The sequence below is a fragment of the Urocitellus parryii genome, chromosome X (assembly GCF_045843805.1).
Source record: "Urocitellus parryii isolate mUroPar1 chromosome X, mUroPar1.hap1, whole genome shotgun sequence".
Taxonomy (NCBI): domain Eukaryota; kingdom Metazoa; phylum Chordata; class Mammalia; order Rodentia; family Sciuridae; genus Urocitellus; species Urocitellus parryii.
The window spans coordinates 42,729,429-42,736,321 of NC_135547.1; the positions used below are offsets into that span (position 1 = coordinate 42,729,429).

General features: G+C 38.4%; 1 pseudogene; it reads right to left on the reverse strand.

Annotated features, from left to right (window-relative positions):
• Nucleotides 1-2,709: 2,709 nt before the first annotated feature.
• LOC144250799 (small ribosomal subunit protein uS2 pseudogene) lies at nucleotides 2,710-3,672 on the reverse strand (annotated as a pseudogene).
• Between the last annotated feature and the right edge of the window lie 3,221 nt (nucleotides 3,673-6,893).

Here is a 6,893-nt window from a genome sequence, read left to right on the forward strand (position 1 = left end):
CATATTTGTGCTGTTATTGGCAAATGTTACATATTATAGACCAAACTATATTTTATTCATATTGTAGATCTGTTAAGAAAGAAGAATAAGGGCTGGAGATGTGGCTCAGCGGTAGCGCGCTCGCCCGGCGTGCGTGCGGCCCGGGTTCAATCCTCAGCACCACATACCAACAAAGATGTTGTGTCCGCCGAGAACTAAAAAATAAATAATAAAAATTCTCTCTCTCTCCCCTCTCTCACTCTCTCTTTAAAAAAAAAATAAGCCTCCTTTAAAAAAAAAAAAGAAAGAAGAATAAATGTATTTTTATAATTAGAAAATTACTCTTAGTGGTATCTCTTTTGTGTGTGAGGATTCAAATTATCCAAGGTGATACAATGTCAGCCTTTAGCATTTTTTTTAAACAGAGAGAGAGAGAGAGAGAGTGCACGAGAGAGAGAGAGAGAATTTTTAATATTTATTTATTTTTAGTTCTCGGCGGACACAACATCTTTGTTGGTATGTGGTGCTGAGGATCGAACCTGGGCTGCACACATGCCAGGCGAGCGTGCTACCACTTGAGCCACATCCCCAGCCCCAGCCTTTAGCATTTTTGTGTGACAAGTGGGCTAGTAAAAAATATGTACATTTTTTGTTGTTCTCTGATATATTTGCTTCACCTGAATTTTTGGGAGACTGCCTTGATTGTTATGGAATTCTTGGTTTCTTGGTTCACATTTTATTTTTCCTTTGAGAATCTTCACAAGTTATCCTGACTTCCATGGCTTCTTTTTCCTTTCTCTCTCTCTCTCTCTCTCTCTTTCTCTCTCTCCCTCCCTTAGTGTCTTCTGGATGTACACAATAGTGTGATCCACTGTGGTATATTATTAATATAGGATTAATATAGGTACATAGGAAATTAAGGTCCGAATCATTCTTGTGTTCTCCCTTTACCCATCCCTTCTCTCTCTCCCTCAGTCCCCTTCATCTAATCTTCCAGGCTTCCTTTTATTTTGATGGACATACCCCTCCTTTTTCCCTTTCTCTCTCATTTTTTATATATATTCCCTTATTTTGAACTAGCTTCCACATATCAGAGAAAACATTTTACATTGTTTTGCTGATTTCAAGATTTTCTCCTCAATTTTAGATTTCACTGTCTTTACTGAAAACATCTCTTTTGTATCTCTTTGCATTTATCCTACTTTGAGTAACTTGGGCTTCCTGGGTATGTACATTAATATTTTCCATCAAGTTGGGAAATTTTCAACTATTGTCTATTCACATACTTTTATTCTCCTCTATTCCTTCCCCTCTCCCGATCCTAGCACTACCATCACATGCACATTGGTGAACTTGATGTTCTCTCCCATTTCTCTGAGACTCTGTTCATTTATATTTATTCTTTTTATTTCTCTTATGAGAATGAATCTGCCTTCAACTTTAATAATTCTTTCTTCTGGCAGTTGTAACCTATTTTTGAGCATCTATAATGAATATTTCATCTCATTTATTGTATTTCCAATTCCAGAATTTCTATATGGTTCTTTTTAATAATTTCTTACTATTCAGTTTTTGATGAGGTTTAGTTGTCATATATACATTTACTTCTTTAGCCATTATTCTTATAGTTCTTCCAACATGCCTATATAATGGCTCATTAAAGTCACTGGCATTGTTTGCTCTCACAGATAGTTGCTTTTTAAGAAATGTCTGTTTTTGTCAGCTTTTATGCTGCTATGACCAATGGATCTGACAAGAACAATCTTAGATGGGGGAAAGTTTAATTTGGGGCTCATGGTTTCAGAGGTCTTAGTCCACAGATGGCTGATTTCATTCTTCAGGGCTTGAAGTTTGGCTGAAGATCATGGCAGAAGTGTGTGCTGGAGAGAAGCATTTCAGGCCATTACCAGGAATTGGGGGGGTCCCCTCACAGACAAATTATAAACCCATATGGGCACATTCTCATGGACCCACCTCCTCCAGTTACATCCTACCTACCTACAGTGACCACTCCCTATAAGAGGTTAATGCATTGATTATTTCAAGACCCCACAACCCAATCATTTCACCTCTAAACCATCTGGCATTGTATCACACATGAGCCTTTGTGGGACACCAAATATCTAAACCATAACAATGTCATTATGTGCACTTTATTTCAAGAAAGACAAAAGACAGGGCCCAGGCTGGAGCTCAATAGCAGAGCACTTGGCTAGCATGTGTGAAGCATTGGGTCAGATCCTTAGCCCCACATAAAAATAAATAAATAAAATACAGTCATTCTGTCCATCTACAACTACAAAAAAAAGACAAAAGACAAAAAGCATAAAGAAGTCTAGATGTCATAAAAATGAATGTATTTCAAAGATTCTAATTAAAACAAATTTAAAGTATCATTTTCTGCAAGAAATATACCCCTTCTTAAATTAAAAAATAGTATTCTGAATTATAAATGCTTTGGATTTTTTTTAAGTGCACATGATTTTCTAATGAATAAATTTTCCATTAATCAGACTTGGTCTATTACTGTAATTTTAAAAAGTTCAGTGACACAATGTGTTAACTATATACCCAACAGATAATACTGTATGAAAACAATGAACTTGATGTAAAGTAAAAATTTTTATAATACATTGAAAATTGACATAAAACATGCCTTTAAAATAACAAGAAGACTTCTTCATTTTAAGAATTCATTTGAAAATGAAGCAGAATCTTTTTTTTTTTAGAAATTGGTTGTTTATTCTCCATAAATTGGTGCTTATTCTCCTTATTTCCACCTTGCTTATTAATGTGTGACTGCAGAACAACTCAAGACCACTCGGTGGTTGTTCCTACCCACTCAGTGGCCTCAGCAGTGGGAGCTGCAGACCAGTCTTCAGTGGCTGGCTGGGCACTCCAGTCTTCAGTAGGGAACTGCTGGATAGGCACAGAGGGCACCTGCACACCTTCAGACCAGTCTGCAACCTCAGGTTGAGTAGCAGTGAACTCAGGAGCTGGAGCAGTCCATTCACCCTGAAATTCCTCCTTGGTCACAGCCTTTTCAGCAGCAGCCTGCTCTTCCTTTTCAATCTCTTCAGGATCTCTGTAGAAGTATAGATCAGGCATAACCTCCCATGGGTGCTCACAGGAAATGGTGCCACGCATGCGCAGAACTGGCCAGCATCCACCATATCAGACCCACAGAATGAGCTCCCTTGTTGTTGCATGGAATGGCAATGTCCACATAGCGCAGAGGAGAGTCTGTGTTACACAAAGCAATGGTAGGCAGATTGACATAAGATGCTTCTGTAAGAGGCTGGTGGTCAGCCCTGGGATCAGTAACCACCAGAAGACGTGGCTCCCGGAAAGCTGCCTGGATCTGGTTAGTGAAGGTTCCAGGAGTGAAGCGGCCAGCAATAGGGGTGGCTCCAGTGGCAGCAGCAAACTTCAGCACAGCCCGCTGGCCAGTATTCCTAGAGGATATGACACTGACATCAGCAGGGTTTTCAATGGCAACAATGGCACGAGCTGCCAGCAGAAGCTTCTCCCAGGTCCTCTTCAGATTTATGATGTAGATGCCATTGCTTTTCCTTTTGTAGATATACTGTTCCATCTGGAAATCAAGGTTGGTGCCACCTAAGTGGGTTCCTGCTGCAAGGAATTGAGGACATCCTCCTCCTTCATTTGCAGGACATCAAGGGCTCTGGACATTGTGACAGTTTCCCTTTAAAGTTACGACGGGAATCAAGAACAACACCTTATGGATCCCTCCCTGGGTAGCTCGGAAAGGCGAAGCAGAATCTAATATGTATACTAAGCTGCTTGTAACATGCATAAAATAATTAACATAATCCTGGATTATCAGTTGTCTGCATTTAATTTCCAATACTGTACTTTCTTTACAATCATTCAAAATATAAAACTCCTCTTTAGGAAAAAAATGCTGTTCTTTGACATTTTTTACACAAAAATATTCTGAGCTCATGGAAAGTTAATGCAGTCAAGAGGCAAAAGCATACTAACTTTTATATAGTACATTTTCTAAAAAAAGCCTCCCCCCCAAATACATTATATGCTTCCTTAAAAAATATCAACCTCTTATGGTAGCTTTTTTAGAGGATCAAGTCTTTAAAAATTTATTAGTTCATTATAGTTATACATTATTTTGGGGTTCATTTTGAGATATATATATATAATTTACTCCCTTTCAATCCCCAGTACTACCCCGTCTTCTCCCCTCCTCCCTCCACTGATCCTATTCTTCTACTCTATTGGTTTTCCTTCTATTAATTTATTTTAATTGTTGCATTATAGTTATACATAAAAGTGGACTTCATTGTGATATATTTATATTTGCACAAAGCATAGGTTGGTCAATTTCATTTTGCAGTTCCTTTCCTTTCCCATCTCTCTTCCCTCTCCCTCAATTCCCTTTCTTTTTTCCACTAGAGAATCAAGTGTGAAAGGCTATTTTCATATAACATTGTAACCACCATAAGAAAGATCATATTAACTGTGCTGGTGGCTTGAGTGTGTTGTGCCACAGAATTATGTATAAGTATTAATAGTTTCCAAGGCTGTTACACACAGTTTTGAATTGACTGTGACCTAGAGCACAACAGATGTACTATCACTCCATACAAAATAACTAAATATATCAAGTCACTATGCTGAATACTTCATTCCTGGAGGAAATGAAAGGCAGGAAAAACCAATCAAGCCCAAGAGATGGCTAAGCTCATTCTCTTTTTCAAAAATTAGTGAGCATGGGGAAGTCAGGTGTACTTTTATCCGTTATATCTGACATTACCATTTGGAATGCATACCAACATATGGCTTAAATCTAGCCAGGCATGTGGCACATGCCTGTAATCCCAGCAGCTGGGAGGCTGAGGCAGGAGGATCGTGAATTCAAAGCCAGCTTCAGCCAAAGCTAGATGCTAAGCAACTCAGTGAGACCCTGTCTCTAAATATACAAAATAAGGCTGGGGATGTGGCTCAGTGGTTGTGAAAGGGTAAAGTTTCTAAGCTGCAAATCCTGAGTTAAAATGTAAAGGACCAGGCATTGTAAACCTGCTTCTAAACTGCAAAGGCTGGGTTAAATTCCTGAGGCAGTTAAGACAATGCCCTACTGGCTATTTGGTTGTTTAATAACTAAGGGCTCTGAGTAGCCCGGCATGTAGGCATCCAGGCCCCCAAACCAATCAGTTTGAATGTGTACCCCGCTTAGAGGTGACCAATCACCCCTGTCCAGCCTGTTCCCGCCAATGAATGTACTAATCATGTCTAAGAGTTGTTGTTTGATTTTCCCATGCCTCATGATGATTTGCCCTGATGTATGCAAAGCCCCCGCCCTCCCCAAAAAAGTGTACTTAAGCACTGCTCAACCCCTGCCCGGGGCTCTGGGCTGCTCTCCTTTCTTGAGTGGGCACGGAGCCCCAGCATGCTGGTTCAGTAAATCCCCTTCTGCCAATTGCATGAGTGGTCTCTTGGTGGTCTCTTTCTCTGACGCTTGGCCGGACCCTTACAGTTGTGTGGCCCTGAGTTCAATCCCTGGTCCACTGCCTCCCAAAATAATCTTTTGAATGTCAGACATTCATATATTCTTAATTGTTCTAAGTAAGATTTCTGTTTTTAAAAAAGATTTCAGCTATTATAGAACTAGAATAAAAGTGCATATCCTTCTAAATAAAATTATAAGATTTTATAAATAAAATTATAAACTAGGATGTTTATACATAAATAACTTTATTAGAGCTGAACTTGGTCTAAAGTCTCTTTTGCTTAGTTTTACTACGTGCTGAAATGGACTTCAGTAACCATTGATTATTATTGGACACCAAGTATAGGAGATCAAGGTGATGTACAAAATGCAAAATTTCAGTAGTAATAACAATAATTGTGTGTTAAATCAAAAGGGCCCTGCATTCTCTCTTCTTCAGTGATTTGACAAATCTTCATATTAATTCTGGGGACAGAAAATCATGCAAATGAAATCTGTCTCTGATGTGAGGTCAAATATATTCATTTTGTTTTATATGAATCTTCAGAAATGAAATCTATTTTAGGAGTTCATTAGCATTTTTATCTATAAACTGACTTTCTGTAGGGATTCCACTTAAAGGTTTACATGTAGAGATTTGTAGTGTGTTACCAAGTGTTATTTATTTATTTATTTATTTTGGTACTGGAAATTGAATTCAGGGGCACTGGACTACTGAGCTCAGTGCCTCACTGTTGCTGAGGCTGGCTTTGAACTCAGGATCCACCTGTCTCTGTTCCCAGAGCTGCTGATATTTTATAGGCATGCACCACTGTGCCCAGCTGTTATTTTTTTTGAAAGATCTCTTCCAAGGATAACTCCCCTATGTGGTTTCCTTGTACACAAATATAATGTTCACAGAAATGCTGGTATCTGACTAGGTGAATTTTGAAGTCTAAAATGTGCAGTAACCTATTGGCGTATAACTAGTAGAAACTTTAATAAGACTGTTGCAATTTTGAGAAATTTATTTCAGAACTTCTCTGAAATATGGTCTTAATTTCAAAATATCATGATAAACAATATCATGAATAGAACTGGGAAAGCAAATGATGCATCTCCTAGCTTATTTAGATGGACTATACTGCATTAGTGTTTCATCCAGACCTAAAAATAGGCAGAATTCTGCTGTGCTTTTTGTTTTCAATGGAAGAATAGGTCTACTATTTAGTTTTTCTTTTATCAGTGCTTGAGGAAATAATAAGGGTCAATTGCTCTCCAGTCTTATTCATAGGTGGCCTTTTCATGAGCTGATGAATAAAAACTATCTGGAGTTGTTTGTGCCTAAAAGGTAGGCTATCACAATTAACTGTTTCTCACACTTTTCTAAACCATTATTTATCAACAGCCTCATTTGAACTGCTTGATTTGAGAAAGCTGCTCCATTAGT